Below are 16,129 nucleotides of genomic sequence, written 5' to 3' on the forward strand. Positions count from 1 at the left end.
CATGAAGACTTTATTCTCTCATACTTGTCATTTTTTATTTTCCATTTCCATTTTCTTCTACACCACCACCTAAGCCCCACAATACCTAATAAAGACCTCTAGCTCAATTAGGAGTGGGATGGTGTGATAATAAGTAGTAGATGTGATTGATCGACCTCGGCTCCTCTGACTATCATCAAGTATGTGAGGAAACGTGCGCCCACTAGACACTGGAGTTAGCTAAACCTGAATGGAAAAATTAAGAGCGAATTTGTGTCTCGACACATACCTGTGAGAACCTATTTAGGGACGCTCTCCAAAGAATCCAGAAATGGCCCTGCTTGTACAGTTCAATGTAAGGTTCACTGTATGTATGTTCATATGTAGATGTTTTAATTATTGTATGCATATTAACTAGAGTTTTAAAGGAATTAATCCTCGTTCCCCGCTAGGGAGATGTATAGATATCTGAGATAAATTTAGGAAACAAGCTTTTGTTACTAAGTTGTTGTAGTATAGATGAGCTTTTGTTACTAAGCTTTTGTTAATTATGTGTTTAATAATCATGAAATAATTATATTTTTATACTTTTGCATGTTTTCGCAATTAACGTGAAAATATTGGTTAAACCTGTGTTAAAGCACGGGAACAATGTATATATGGATGAAGTCTTCCAAATTAACCATGTGAAGCTAAACAAAGACGGATTAAAGACGAGACACAAACATGACAAAATCGAGTCAGAACGGAACTACGTGAAGGGAAGCATCAAAATTCCAAAGCTCATATCTCTTGAACCAGGACTCCAAATTCGGCAAGTGAGCTGCTCAAATGATCAGTGAGATGAACTCTACGCAAAGGTGAGAAGCTGTAAAAATATCAAAAGACTGGCCCGCCACTAGACACAGCATGTGCCACTATGCAGGCCCACAAGATTTGATGAGTCATCATGCAAGTCAAGACAAAATGTGCAAATAATTGGCACAAAGTGGACATCTTGCATGACATTAATGGAGTTAGATGGATTTAGGTGCTAATAGTGTAAAAAAAATGCAAGGTGTCAATTTTCTTTGGTTTTTAGATAGGATGGAATTTAATGTGGAGATGGTTTCATGTGGGATGGAAGAGAGAATGCTCTCATATGTAGTAAAGGGGAAAAAAAAACATTCATTCCATGTTTTATGTAATTTCATATTTTTAGCTAAGCTTAGTTTTTGTGTAATAGTGTTAATGGCTACCTTAGTGTCCTCTAAATAAATCTTGTTCTTTGAAGTTTAAATTCAGTTCTTTAAACTCTTCTTCTCCTTTTCTTTTAAAACTTATCATAAAATCAAACATATTGCATATAACTCCAAGGATCATGAGCTAAAACCCTCCCAAGGGGAGGGTTAATGATGCTCATGTGAGGATCAGTGTACGTTTCAAGAATCTAGATTCACTACTTAGAACTTAGGGTTTTCTTTGATATCCTGTCACAAAATGATGGAGTCGGACCAAAAGTAGAGCCTGGAGCTCTAGATTAACTCGCGCATGTGACCCATTTCACGCCTGGACTAGTCGCACGAGCTAGACCTTGAGAATTCAGGATTCTATGCTTACCCGGCTGGTGGAAAATAAAACTAGGTGTTGGAGTGATATTTCAGAGATGAAATATTATTTTAACTCCACATGCTAGCATGATATACTTAGAGATAAGTATGTTGTGCTAGGGATTCAAGACTCGAGTCCGTTTTTGGGTTTCCTACGAACCAAAAACGGATTAGAGATGTAGTGAATTGATTTCCTAAAAAGATGTAACTAATTCTTGCATGAGTATGTTAATCATTTCCCTATCTTTCTCTCTCTATCTCATTTAAGAAAACAACTTCTAATCTGTAGATAATTTGTGTAGTAAGTCATCTTTAGAAAGTAGGAATCTATCTATCAAATTCTTCTCACTAGTTCCCCCTAAAGGATAAATTCCAGTTGTGAAATCATAGACTTTTGTCTTAGGAGTTGGAACGAAATCCTTACTTGAAAATTACCAATGAAAACACATGAGTAAGGAATCATTGAGTTTTAGCACGTTAAGGTAAAGTAAATCTAAATTACTAAAGATACTGAAAAATGTTAACATCAACCTATTATGAAATGCGCCCCGCGCTCCTTTAAATTTACGGGCAAAAAAAAAAAAAGGTACCAAAGTGCGACCCGCACCCAATTTAGCCTATTTTCTAGCACGCGCACGCCTTAGGTGAAGTAGAATAAATTTATTTTTTATATATTAATTGCAATATTACCTCACGAGTACAGTACAGTACTCGTATGCCCAACCGCTCCAGTAATGGCATAAAACTTTTTTCATACTTTACGGTGTCTAGAAAACTCAAAGAATTTGAGTTATCTAATTAAGGAACGTGCACGCACGGACAACCTCCCTCAATTCTTAAGTGACATGGTCGTTGGTTTGAAAAGTTTTTAGTAGACGTGATTCAAGGCTGTTGAAGGCGCTATTTATACGTGTAGCAAGGACGCTCTAGGTAACACCTCTTTATATATCCTCAAATCTATTGTAAGAGGATTCTATTTCTAGTAATAATCATGCTATTTTTGCATGCTCGTTAGAAATTGCATATTAGACTTAAAACTTGCATGAGATTAAGAACTAGTACACATAAAACTGCCTTATTAGTTTATCATCGACGCAAAAATAATCGCCTATCTAGAAATTCACACATCACCACACACACACCACCTACACCCACCCCAACTACATTTGTAGCAATGGGTGAAGAAATAGCAGAGAGACCCCTATCTGATTTCTATAAGGCTTTGAATGATGGACCTGAGTCCTGCATAATTATTGCAGATACTACGGGAGATTTTAGAATCCCCCCCCCCCCAATATATTTAATCTGCTACCTATTTTTCATGGGTTAGACCATATGAGAAGCCTTATCAACACTTACGTAGGATACAACAAGTGATTACTACATTCCATCATCCTAACATAATACCTTAACAAATAAAGTTAAGGGTGTTTTCTTTAACCCTAGCTGACAAAGCAGCATCTTGGCAAACATCACAAAAGCCAAACTTTGTCAACACATGGGAAAAACTAGTTGAATTATTTATGGAACAATTTTACCCACCACAGAAGACTGATGAGATGCTATCACATATTCATTTCTTTCGCCAAAAACCTCAAGAATTTTTTTTTGAGGCTTGGAATCGTTTCACAGATCTTCTAGTAGAATGTCCCCATCATAATCTTGGTAAAGACACTAGTTCGTGCCTTCTTCAAAGGCCTATCGCAACACTATAAGGAGACTTTAGATATAATGAATGGAGGTACTTTCTTAAGTAAAGGAGCCATAGATGTGTATAACTTCTTAGATAATCAATCCAAGAAAAGTAACAACTGGGGAGGTAACGATTACTCCCACTCCACTTCATCTTCTTCAACAGTTAAGGCAACTAGTATGTTTGAGGTACAACAAGATCCTGAACTTAGAATTTTAATTGAATCCCTCACTCGTAAGGTTGATGCCCTCTTTGTCAATAAACAAGAAGCGAAACCTACTCCTATCATGAACATAAACTCTCTTCGTTGTAATTTCTGTTTTAGTTTTGCGCTTTTTGACTTCTATTGTCCTCTTGTCTATGAACAACCACCACCACACAATCAAACAATGTCTGTGCTTTTAATAACAACCCTAACACACAATGGAGGCAAAACACTAACTATAATCCACAACAAGCTACACCTCCAAGTTTTAATAATCAAAATATTAGGCCCACTACAAACTTCCACCAATTTAACCAACATCTAGGACAAGGACAATTAGGTGACAAGAATAGAAGTTTAGTACTCATGACCCAGAACTATCAACATCCAGACATTAACACTCAACAAGCCTTAGTCCCAGTCACCCCTCCTATTATCGCACAACCGGCTAACCCATCAAAAGATGACTTATTATTAACCATGATACCAATCTAACAACAACAAACTAATATGATGCATGCATTGTGTCAAAAGGTACTTGAGCTGTCTCCTAACCAAAATAATAACCAAACAGGCGTCTTTTCAGGTCAAGTTGTGCCTAATCCTAAATCAACAAACACTACCTTCGAAGTGAATAGTATTTAATGTAATGGTAATATAAACCAAAGGGAACTACAAGCCATTACTACCTTTCATTCTAGGAAATTAGTTGATAACAAAGTGACTATGCCTGACAATGGACCACAAACGAAAGCTAAAAATGAAACCATACCAAATACTGTCATAGAAACTGAAGACCCTGCAACTGTAGAAGTTCCAGTCCAACCACAACCAAAAGGTAAAACCTTACAAGACCCCATAATAAAAATTGATGATCCTACACCTATAGAGGTTCTAATATGGAAACCTAGTTGGAAAACGAAAAAAGATAAAAACAAGGTTAATAATATTGTTGACCCTTATGCTAAGTATAGAGATAAACCATCGTTTCCCCAGAGGCTAGTTGTGTCTAAAAATGACCGAGAATTTTGATGAGATTAGGGAAGTGTTTAAAAATCTGACTATAAACCTACCTTTTCTAGATGCTATAAAAAGTCTACCTGGACACGCTAAGTTTCTAAAAGAGTTGTGCACCACGAAGAGAAAAACCAACATACCCAAAGAAACTTTCTTAACTGAACAATATCCCTCTTTATCTGAACATAATGGAATTGTTAAGTACAAGGACCCTAGTCGTCCTACTATACAATGCACCTTAGGCAATAACTTCATAACAACTACACTATTAGACCTCGGGGCAAGTGTTAACTTACTCTCTTTTTTATTTATATAAGCAGCTAGGTCTCCACAAACTTAAACCGACCAAAATGACTTTGCAGTTAACCGACCAAAATGACTTTGCAGTTGTGCACCACGATTGTTGAAAATATTCTCGTTAAAGTTCAGGATTTTTACTACCCAGCCGACTTCGTTATTCTTGACACAGAAGTTGCTCATGATTCTATTCCCATCATCTTAGGGCGTCCTTTCTTGGTAACCGCCAATGCCCAAATTAATTGTCGGGATGGATCAATGACTCTTTCCTTTGGAAATCTGTCTATCGAGGTTAACATGCATGTTTAGACTCAAGCATGGACAACTAGGTTTGCCTATAGAAGGGCAAGTGAAGTCTATTGAGAATTTTGTATCTAACATTAGGTTTTGCTTTATAGAAGGGCAAGTGAAGTCTATTGAGAGTTTTGTATCTAACATTAGTACGGCAGACGCTTTCGTCCCCACACTAGTAAATGCACCTCTTCTGGAAGAAGACAAAGATCATAATTTTGACTCCCTGAACATAACTGAAATAGAGGAAAAAATTTCCACCTTGCCTTCTGACCCTATGAAAGATAGAGTCAATCTCACAATGGACGAGATAGATGAATTTCTTAAAAATGCAGATGAATACCATAATTACGTGGATGCGAACAAACTAGATGAGGAATTTGATGAGTTTATAAGAGCCTGTGATGATCCACCCTACCAAGAACTACCTAGAGCACCACCTGACCATCATCTACCTGAGTTAATCCCTCATAAAATCCAATCATTTACCACCACCTCGATTCCCCTCCCTCCACCTTTTCAAAGACACCTTCAGTTTGCACTAAACCTTCTTGTTTCTCATGTGCTTCATGACTTTCTAAACCCATCTGGTGAAGAAGTAATACCCAAGGACAAGCCACCTGACACTTTCTCATTTTTTCCATCCCTTCCTTCTAACACTTATCCAGATTCCACGTATCTTCCACAACCATCCATTTTTTCAAGATCATTCACTTGGAGACCCTTTCGTTTGAGGAAAAAGAAGAAACTGCATGCTCAATTAGGTTCTAGATCTATCAAATCTCACTCACATTCCGTCATGCCACATCGTAGAAAATCTTAGTGCATAATTCTGTTTGGGGGTGCATTCCGTGTTAATTATTTATGGAAAGATCTACAACTCTTTCGATTGTTGATATATGATAAACTACATATTAATACATATATATTAGATAAAGTCTCGAGTATCTGACTTTAAAAGACCCATATAATTTTTTGTAACATACCACCTTAATGGAGTATATGCCACAAAAAATTTCAAACTTAAAAAATAATTTTCAAATTTTGTTTTGGGGTGGCGTATTAGTCTTTCATTTCAAAACTTTTTGCCACCATTTGCCTGTCATGTTTACGCCAATAGAGTCTAGGTTAGTTAGTTAAGTAATTTAATTGTGCTATTGAATTATTTCATGAACCCCCTTCTCCCAAATTGTTTGGGGGTGGTATATTTAATTGTAGCACATTGTACGTTTACGTATTAAAATTGCATGTACAAATATCAAAATTTGATTTAATTGGGATGTATAATGTAATTAGGTACCTTAATTTTGTGAAATTTCACTATTTTGCACAATTTTGGAAACTAATCTTATAGGAGCCATGATATGTAGGCATACTTGATTTGTGAACGTGTGGTATTATTATTTTATTTCTGTTAGAGTCCGCTTATGTCCCAAGCGCTATTTATTATTTCATGTTATCACCATAACGGGAGGAACTCATATAGGAGTTGCGTTTGTTTTTATTTCTTTATATTAATATAGATTAACCTTCTTTTTTAAGTGCTCTCCTTTACAAGCCCGTTTCTATGGTACTCTCTATCATTTATTTTCATTCCATACTTTGGGGACAAAGCATGATTCTGTTTGAGGGTGGGATAGAAACACATTATAAATGTTTAAGCACATATTAGGTTGTTTATTACGTATCATTTGTCATATAAAAATTAAAAAAGTATAAAATCATAAAAATAGTTTATACTATGCACTTAGTGATAATGGTATTATTCCCTTCTCCATGATGATATTAGTCTAAAAATCTTTCGTAGTACTTGAATTAGATTTAATTTTTAAAACTTAGATTAATATGTAGGTAATAGTCATTGCATCTTTTCATGAACATCTTGCATAAGCATCTTTGATTGTACTTGGCAGTATTTTTCTGAGACCTAGGTTAGAGTACTTAATCCATATCCTGTGAGCATCTAACTTAAAAAGCCTCATAAAAGTGAAATATCTGAGTGATGACACAAGGGAGAAGTCAAATCCGAGTAGAGAAATCACACATCCACTTGCTTAATCACCATACTATATCCTAAGCGAGAATTTAGGCCCTCTTTGGATCAATATAGCTAGAAATTCTGACGTAAGTATATTTTCCGCTAGTCGCCCTACTGAGCATTTTCATTAGCCTTTTCACAAACCACAAATCATTTACCCAATAAAACAAAATAAAAAATAAAAGCAGCCTACCTATCTGGATAAGTCTGAGAACTAGGATGAGTGAAGAAAAGATAAGAGAAAAACTTGTGTAAACAAAAATTAGTTAGTTTCTTCAAAAGAAAAAAAAATAGAAAAAGAAAAGAAAAGAAAGTTTCAATCTAAAGAAAAGAAGAAATAGAAATAGAAATAAAATAAAAAGTTAGAACTCCAAAAAATATAATCAAAAGAGTTAAAAGCCAAAACAAAAGGTCTAAGGATGGAAACTAAATGTAGAGCAAAGTAAGAACAAGATTTTCTCTAGTTACATATTTTGAAGACCCTATTATCTCAGACTTGTCTTTTTGATAATCCATTTCCTTCATTCTTTAACTAACACTTACGCCTCGTATTACCTAATAAAAACTTCTAACTCAATTAGAAATAGGTTGGTGTGATAGTAAGTGATAGATGTGTTTGATTGACCTTGGTTTCCTTGGATTGTCATTGAGATTGTGAGAAAACGTGTGTCCACTCACACTGGAGTTAGCAAACTCGAGTGGAAAAATTAGAGTGTTATGTGTTTTAAATTGACACATTCCTTGTGAGAACCTACTTAGGCACGCTACCCAAAAGTTTCATAAACGGACATGTCATTCTATTTCATAGCATAGTTCATTGTATAGTTGTTTATCTTAAGATGATTTGATTATTATACATGTATTAATTTAGGAGTTAAATTGATGATCATTGTTTAAATGCTAGTGAGATGTATATATTCTGAGATAAATTTAGGGGACAATTACTTTTATTATTTAGTCGTTGTAGTATAAATAAAGTTTGTGAGTTCTTATCTGGAAAACTCTCACGAGACTATAACTCGTCCACTATGGAATTTCTATTGGTTTAAGGCCTTATTGCATATGGTCAATGCAATCGCACTCTGCGAAATGAGATTAGTTAGGACCACATTGTTTGCCACTTATCTTTTTTTTTTTATTTCTCATCTTTGCTTTAGGACAAGCAAAATGTTGTTTGGGGGTGGTGTAATAAGCACCCAAAAGTGTAGTTTAAACCCCTTAATAGTATTCTATTTAGACCAATTATGTTTATAATAAATAAGAATTAGTAATATTTACGTGTTTTTGTGTATTTCAGGTCTTGAAGCTGTTTATGTGCTTAAAGATGTTATTTTGCATGGAAAATGGGCCAAGATGATTGTTAGAAGAGTTCTATGTTTAAAGCCCAAGAATAAAAAAGAAAAGCATTTTCAAGCCCAGTCAAAGTCAATTCGGGAGAAAAAGAATAGAAAAATCAGTAGAACTTTAAATGGGCGTATCTTTGGACTCGGGCCTCGGAATTTGGCCTACTTTATGTCAAAAAGATCGGATCGGAATAAGCTTTCCAGTGGACCCGGCCTTGTCCCAATCAGAGCTATAAAAATAGACAAAAAGGGTATTGAAGTAATTTCTATTTGTGGCCTCTTTAGACTTAACCTAATGGACTTTGGGCTTACATTAAAGGCCCAAAGTCCCCCTTTTTGGCTCATACACGAAAATGTAATCCTAACATTCTCCTATATAAAGAGGGTTAAAGCTAAACAAAACTTGGCTACTTTCCTCTTTAGTTTAGTTGTAATTTAGGGTTCTCTCTCTCTCTTCCTTTCTTTAGAATAGTTTAGTTTAGTTTAAGTTTAGTTAAATAATTAGGGCTTTATATTTGTAGCCACCATTAAAACCATCAATAAAAGCTTAGTTTTTTTACTTTAATATCTTATTCTTATTGTTTTAGTTTAATACATCCAATGACACAAGGCTAAAACCTCCATTAGAGGGGGTTTATGAAGCCACGTGAGAATGATTAGTAATTAGTTGTTATTGTTTTTGCATTAGAATTTCAAGTATTTTGTTTTGAGTTTCTAGAGATAGAACTCATAACAAATAGCTAGAGATTAGAAACCCCATCAAAGATATTTGTGGTGGTGTACTGCTAATCTCTCATGCTAGTTAGACGATGACTGTAGAGATGTAGATTGTCTACTAGGGATCAACAAGTGATTCGATGACTAACTAATAGCCAATCGAATTGCGTGGTGAATTACCCCTCTCTATATCTTCCTTCCAATCTTTAAATCTACTATTTTTGCAATCTTATTTATTTACTGTTTTCACATCACATATTACTCTCTCATTAGTTAATTAGTTTAGTTAGTCTAAATTCGTTACAAGTATGTACAAGCAAGAGTGGAGAACACGATTACTCCTCTAAATCAACATGTTTAGAGAGTATTATTATTGATTGATATGCATGTTTTAGTATTGTTTAAATATTGTTTTTATACTATCAAAACTTCAGTTATCAGTTATCCAGGATGGAAGAGGTTATAGCTGTCGAGCCATGCATCTCTAAGAACAACCCCCAATCTACTTATGCTGACCGTGTTTCTGAAAATGAGCTAAGATTAGCCATAAAATTGTAATATTTTTCGTGGTTAGAGAATAAGAGGGGTTGGTTTCTGTGAGAGAAGTCAAGAGAGAGTGAGTGATAACGTGTCCAAATATGTAAAATTTCCCTCTTTATTTCACTATTATTCTCGAGATGCGCAAATTTAAAATCTGGCGGCCACATCAAAATGAGAAGTCAGATGTCGACATGTGTCGAATAAATTTGATAAAACTGGAAGCACGTGATGTTGCATGCAAGGGGTATTATTGTCATTTCAAAAATATAAGTAGATTGACCACAGTCAACAACCAAAACTAGGACTAGATCCTAATATTCAAGCTTTTCTTGACCAAACCCTAATAAACCAACTATTGTTAGGACCAAGGTCTAAAAAACCCATACTTTTTTTTATGAAGAATGAGGTTTTCACTTTGCAAGAAATAAATGTGCGACCAATATAATATTCATATCTATTCATATCTCATAGCTCTGCCATAGCGGTGTAAATTTAATATATCAGCATCCTTACGTAGGACAGGTTCAAACCGAGTTGTTTTTTTTTTTGGTAATTAAGCTAGTTACAAACGTACAAATGTACAACACTTAACGACGCTCGGTCTATATTTGTCAATGCAAAAGGTATTTCAAAATGATAGTTCATCAGACTATTCTTTCAGTCAATGTAGAAACTAGAAAAGACAATTGGTCTAGTTATTCTAGCTAGGTTCTGTCTCCTTCTCTTTTTCTTCTTCTTTGTTCTTCTTCTTAGAATTGGTAGGAGAGAAGAGAGACTGGTATGGAAGTTATGAAGAATTTCAAGATCTCAAAAACTGTTAGTGTCTTTACAGTGCTTGTGTGGCTTGCTTGTTTGCTCTTCTACTTTTCCTCAAATCCAGTTGACAACATTGTGAAAACACAAGATGTAAGTAAGACCTTTTCCTTTCAGTTGATTATGTTTTTTGATTTATTTTGTGATGCCTACATACCATATGCATATACTGTAATTCATGATAGCTTGGATAATTTTCTTATGTTATTTCTTAGCTATTGAAAATTTTCTACTTGTAAGGCCCACCAGCAAATAGCTTCCATGGGCCACAGATTATTGGGTTTCACCAGGGAGATATATTTTCGTCAAATTCCACTTAGATGCCTAAAACAATTCTGTCATTCAACATGGGAATTTTGCAACCAATAGGGGAATAGTGCCTACTGGAGTGGAGTTCAAATCCAAGTGTTTGTAGTCATCTATATATTGTAGGGTGTCTCTTTCTTCCGAAAACCTAATTTTTCGGAATTCCGATATGATATTTTTCTGAATTTGGTAATGATATTTGTGTTCTGATATATGAAATTTCGATATCCGATTTTTTTGAAAAATAATTGGATTGGAATTGGATGTGTTTTCAAAATCCGATCCGATTTCCGATTAATATCTGAATTTTTAACATATACATGTAGTTACTAAATTAAAACTACATATAGTTTACAAACCAAATAAAAACCTTAGAGAAGTAGAACATTGTCTCTCTCACAACTTCAAGAAATCAATATTGTAGAATATGTCTCAATTTATCCCATATTCCTATTTACTGAATTAATGCATTAACATGATGAAAAAATTTGTTAAATGAACGTGTTAAAAGGTCTAAGTTGTTTACTGAATTAATATATTTCAAAATGATTGCTAAATGAATGTATTAACTAGATAAAAAATGGTTATTCTAAAAGAGAATCCGATTATATAATTCAAATTTATGATTTATTTCCATATTTTGCGGATTCTGAAATTTCTAAAAAAATTCCGATTTTCCGAACTTTCCGAATTCGGAAAAAAAATTGTCATTCGAAAAATAATCAGATCGGATTTAGAAAGGATATTGTCATCCGAAAAAAATTGGAAATTTTTCCGAAAATCCTTTATCCGATCCGAAATCACTCCTAAATATATTGTATCTTTTATGTAAGTCCTAAGTCGTAACCAAAATCATTATGCTGTTACTGTCTTTCAATTGTAATTCTTCTGGGGTTTTAGGCTTGATCAACAGATTGTCCGAACCAATTTGGATATTTTGGAACCATCATTTGTTTTGCTGGCTGCAATAGACCGTTAATCGGATTGGGTCTAGTTTCTTTTTTCTTTTTCTTTTTTTTATGAATAATTATGATTGGGAGTGTGGGACTACCTGGATTCATTTGCTTGGTACAATGTGACTTCATTTGTTATAGCAATGGCGTAATACTGCAAAATTCCATAAAGGTATATACATGAAAAGGTGCTCAAGTTTGAGGTGTATCCGCAACCCCATTGTAGTATTGGTGTATTCATCCATCCATACTACAATACTAACTCATGTCTTAAGCATATTGTGGAAAGCCCAAAAGTTGTTGTCTATGAGCTTATCCCCTTCTTAAAATCTATAAGAACTATAAGCTAGACGAGATTTTTCAGCTCTCAGTATAATCTCAGAATACCATTTGCAGCTTGTGGGACTGGGGCCAAAAATATTCTACCTGTGGATAGGTCATAGGCTATAAGACTACCATCATGGAGGTATAAGTGTATAACCCGCCTTTACTGTGCTTCAGGTATAAGTGCACAAAGCAGGAAAACAGAGGAGAATTAATTAATTAACGTGATCAAGCCAATGAATCAATGATGTTCATTTAGTTTGTAAATCTGTGACTTTAATATTCATGGCCTCAATCATTTTCATTCCTGTGCGAATCAAATATGTTTGTGTACAGAACAAAAATAATGTGTTGCATTTGCAGCGACTTGAACGAGAGGAGCTAGGGAGGCTGTTAAAGAATGCACCCATGGATGATAGAACAATCATTCTAACCACCCTGAATAAAGAATGGGCAGAACCAGGGTCCATGCTTGACCTCTTTCTTGAGAGTTTTCGCATAGGTGAAGGGACATCCAGACTCCTGAACCACCTAGTTATTGTAGCCATGGACCCAACCACGTTTTTTAGATGCAAGTCCTGAAGTCCACACTGTTTCTATCTCACAACTCCTGGTGTTGATTTTTCCAAAGATAATTAAGCGGTTCATGTCTGAGGACTATCTGAAGCCCATGTGGAGGAGGATCGACTTTTTGCGAGTAGTTCTTGAACTGGGCTACAACTTTGTTTTCACAGTATGGATTTGTTTTTTTCAATTCAGTCTTACGTTTCAGTGGAACGTACAAACACGAACAAACTCGCATTTCTTCATAATCGAGCTAGCCATAGACTAGACCAGCACGAATCAAATTCGGTTTTTTTGTCACTCATAATACTGACCCAAATAAGAGGATACACGTCACTACGTCAGTGGTACACCTTAATTCAGATCTATCTTCATTTGAAGTATAACAGTTGCCTGGCCATTGCAGGATGCAGATATAATGTGGCTTAGGGACCCATTTCCCCACTTTGACAGTATGGATGAAATTTATATATTGCATGTGATATCTACCAAGGCAATTCAAGTGACAAGAGGAACATGGCGAACGGAGGGTTTAACTATGTAAAATCAGTAAGGGAAACCATAGAATTCTACAAATACTGGTGCATGCATGGCAAGACTCCCCCACGACAAACAACATGATCAACAGGTCTTCGAGATTATTAAACGTGAACCAATTGTTGCTGCGACGGGACTGCGGATTAGGTATCTAGACACAAAATACTTTGGTGGGTTTTCAGTCAAGTAGGGATATGAACAAGGTTTGCACCATGCATGCTAACTGCTGTGTAGGTATTGAAAAGAAAGTTCCTGATCTCAAAAGTATTCTAAATGACTGGAAGAACTTCACAGCACTTTCACCACAGGAGAAGGAAGCAAAAGGGTCTTCTACGGCTTATCCATGGAGTGCTCCCAATAAATGCAGGGCCACAATGATAACTTTTAACTTCTAAAAGCGGAAACAATTAGATCGACACACCTCCGGTCATAGCAATTAGATTTGATTATGAGAAACTTATCCGTATGCTTGATATCAAAGTTGATGTAGCACCACGCACAACAAATTGTTGTAAGCGGATAAAGAAAACAATAAAAGAGACAAGGACAGAATAAAAGGTAATAACCAAGGCGCGGATTAGGCTGTTTTTAAAGAAAGATTTCGCCACTTCTAATGGTGCAAAAAGGCAACAGTGGCGTCTTCTTCACAGGATTCAATGGTTAACAGCAGCCTAATTTGCACTAGAACAGCAATATAACTCTCTCTGGCGGCTGACAGGAAGAAGAGAAGAAGACCAGATGGGAGAAGGACTCCTCATAGTCGGTTTCACAAACAGCTAAGGAAACTCCAACCGAAACTTGCTGCAAAAGCGTTTAGGCAATTGGTAAGCCACTACCCACTAGACAATAAGCCACTACCCGACTCGACTCGGTGCGGGCGCGCGCGTGTGTGGCTTTGGGTGAGTCCTCCCTCCTAACACAAAAGCCTTTATACCCTAAGGGCACACCCTTATGGTAGAGGAATTCTTCATATACCTCACTTGCTAGTGGTGGTTCACCAATGTGGGACTAAACACAATGCACTAAAGTGGAGAGAACACACATAGTTCATCTCCTCCACTTTGCACACACACACAAGTATTTTGAAATACTCTTGGAGATTCCAACAATCCCCCACTATTTCAAAATACTAATAGTCCCTCACTATTTTGGAATAGGATATTATAAAAGAAAAGGGTTAACGAAATGCCAGAGAGAATCAAAAAAACAATGCATAAGATACTGGTGATTTTCGGGCTTGAACTAGTCATAAGATAACATGTTTTATAATACATGAAAGTGGTGGATTAAAAAATCTTTGAACCAACATTCCCTTGTAGTAAAATAGAGCACATGCACCCACATTGTTCTTTCATTATATGCCTGTTCTGCGGTGTTGCGCTTTTTGGCCCTTGCGCTGCCTGTGTTCCATGAATGCTCTAGAGTACTTGCCTGAATACTCATAAGAACCGACCCAGTTCTACATTCACGTAGGTGGATATCCATCAAGTGTACATTGCAGTTAAAATACACTATCTCAAAAAATAATGGACTATGGATTCCAATAAGAGTAAAATAACTCATCTTTTCTCATTACAATTCAAATTATACAAAGTAGATAAAAATGCTATCTAGTCATAGGGTGGGACGTCTCAAAGAAAGACAATAGCATACCAGAGTGACGAGGTGACTTGTTTTTCCATTTGAACCTACTTCATGGGATCTCCAATCACATAGGTGGGGTTGCCGTCAGTGTCGCCCTCTATCTAAGGCAGAAGTCCCATCCCCCTCGATGTTTCAACCACTTGTCTCCTGTTAAGCGGTTTTGTTAGAGGATCGGCCAAATTTAACTCTGACCTCACATAATCTAGAGCCACAACTCCAGATTCCAGCAGCTGCTTTATAGACTGTAGTCTCAGACGGATATGCCTGTTTTTCCCATTATACAATTTGCTCTTTGCCTTTGCTATTGTGGCCTGACAGTCACAATGCATAGGTATAGCTGGAGGCGGTTTTGTACCAATAGGAAGATCTGCCAAGAGGCTTCTAAGCCACTCAGGCTCATCACTTGCTTTATCTAAAGCAATAAGCTCGGACTCCATGGTTGAACGAGCTATCAAGGTCTGCTTAGAAGATTTCCAAGTGACTGTTCCTCCACCAAGGGTGAAGATATAACCACTAGTGGACTTCATATCATGAGAATCAGATATCCAGTTTGCATCACAATAACCCTCTATCACAGGTGGAGTTTGTCTAAAATGTATGCCGTAATCTATTGTTCCTCTCAAGTATTTGGCTAGTCTCTCTAACGCACTCCAATGTTCCTGGCTATGACAATGAGTGTATCTGCTTAACCTGCTAACTGCATAAGCAATGTCAGGTCTAGTGTAATTCATCAAGTATATGAGACTACCAATAATTTGGGCATATCTAGACTGAAGGACACTATGTTGATCATTTTTCTGAAGTTCACTAGTTGCCTCATAAGGTGTCGACACAGGCTTACTATCATAAAAGCTAAACTTCTTCAAAAACTTCTCAACATAATGCTCTTGTGAAAGCGTATAGCCATCACTATTTCTGATAATTTTAATTCCAAGAATCACATCAGCTTCTCCCAAATCCTTCATTTCAAATTGGGAGGATAAAAACATCTTGGTGTTTCTCACAACATCAAGGCTAAGACTCATGATTAACATGTCATCCACATATAGACAGATAATCACATATGTATTCACATCAAAAAATTTAAAGTAAATACATTTATCAGCATCATTTATGTGATATCCATTAGACATCATGACACTGTCAAACTTTTCATGCATTGTTTTGGCGCTTGTTTCAACCCATATAAAGACTTAACCAATTTGCATACTTTTTGCTCATTCCCTGGTACTATAGTACCCTTAGGCTGCATCATATATATTTCTTCATCAAGATCACC

The 16,129-nt window shown here is 36.0% G+C and overlaps 1 pseudogene across 1 annotated transcript; it reads left to right on the forward strand.

Moving 5' to 3' along the window:
- The first annotated feature begins 10,344 nt into the window (after positions 1-10,344).
- Positions 10,345-14,766, forward strand: LOC147503111 (uncharacterized protein At4g15970-like; annotated as a pseudogene). The gene is made up of 3 exons (XR_015221910.1): positions 10,345-10,615; positions 12,469-12,838; positions 13,076-14,766. The product of XR_015221910.1 is annotated as an uncharacterized protein At4g15970-like (transcript).
- The last annotated feature ends 1,363 nt before the right edge of the window (positions 14,767-16,129 follow it).

This window comes from Coptis chinensis, chromosome 4, assembly GCF_015680905.1.
Source record: "Coptis chinensis isolate HL-2020 chromosome 4, ASM1568090v1, whole genome shotgun sequence".
Taxonomy (NCBI): Eukaryota; Viridiplantae; Streptophyta; class Magnoliopsida; order Ranunculales; family Ranunculaceae; genus Coptis; species Coptis chinensis.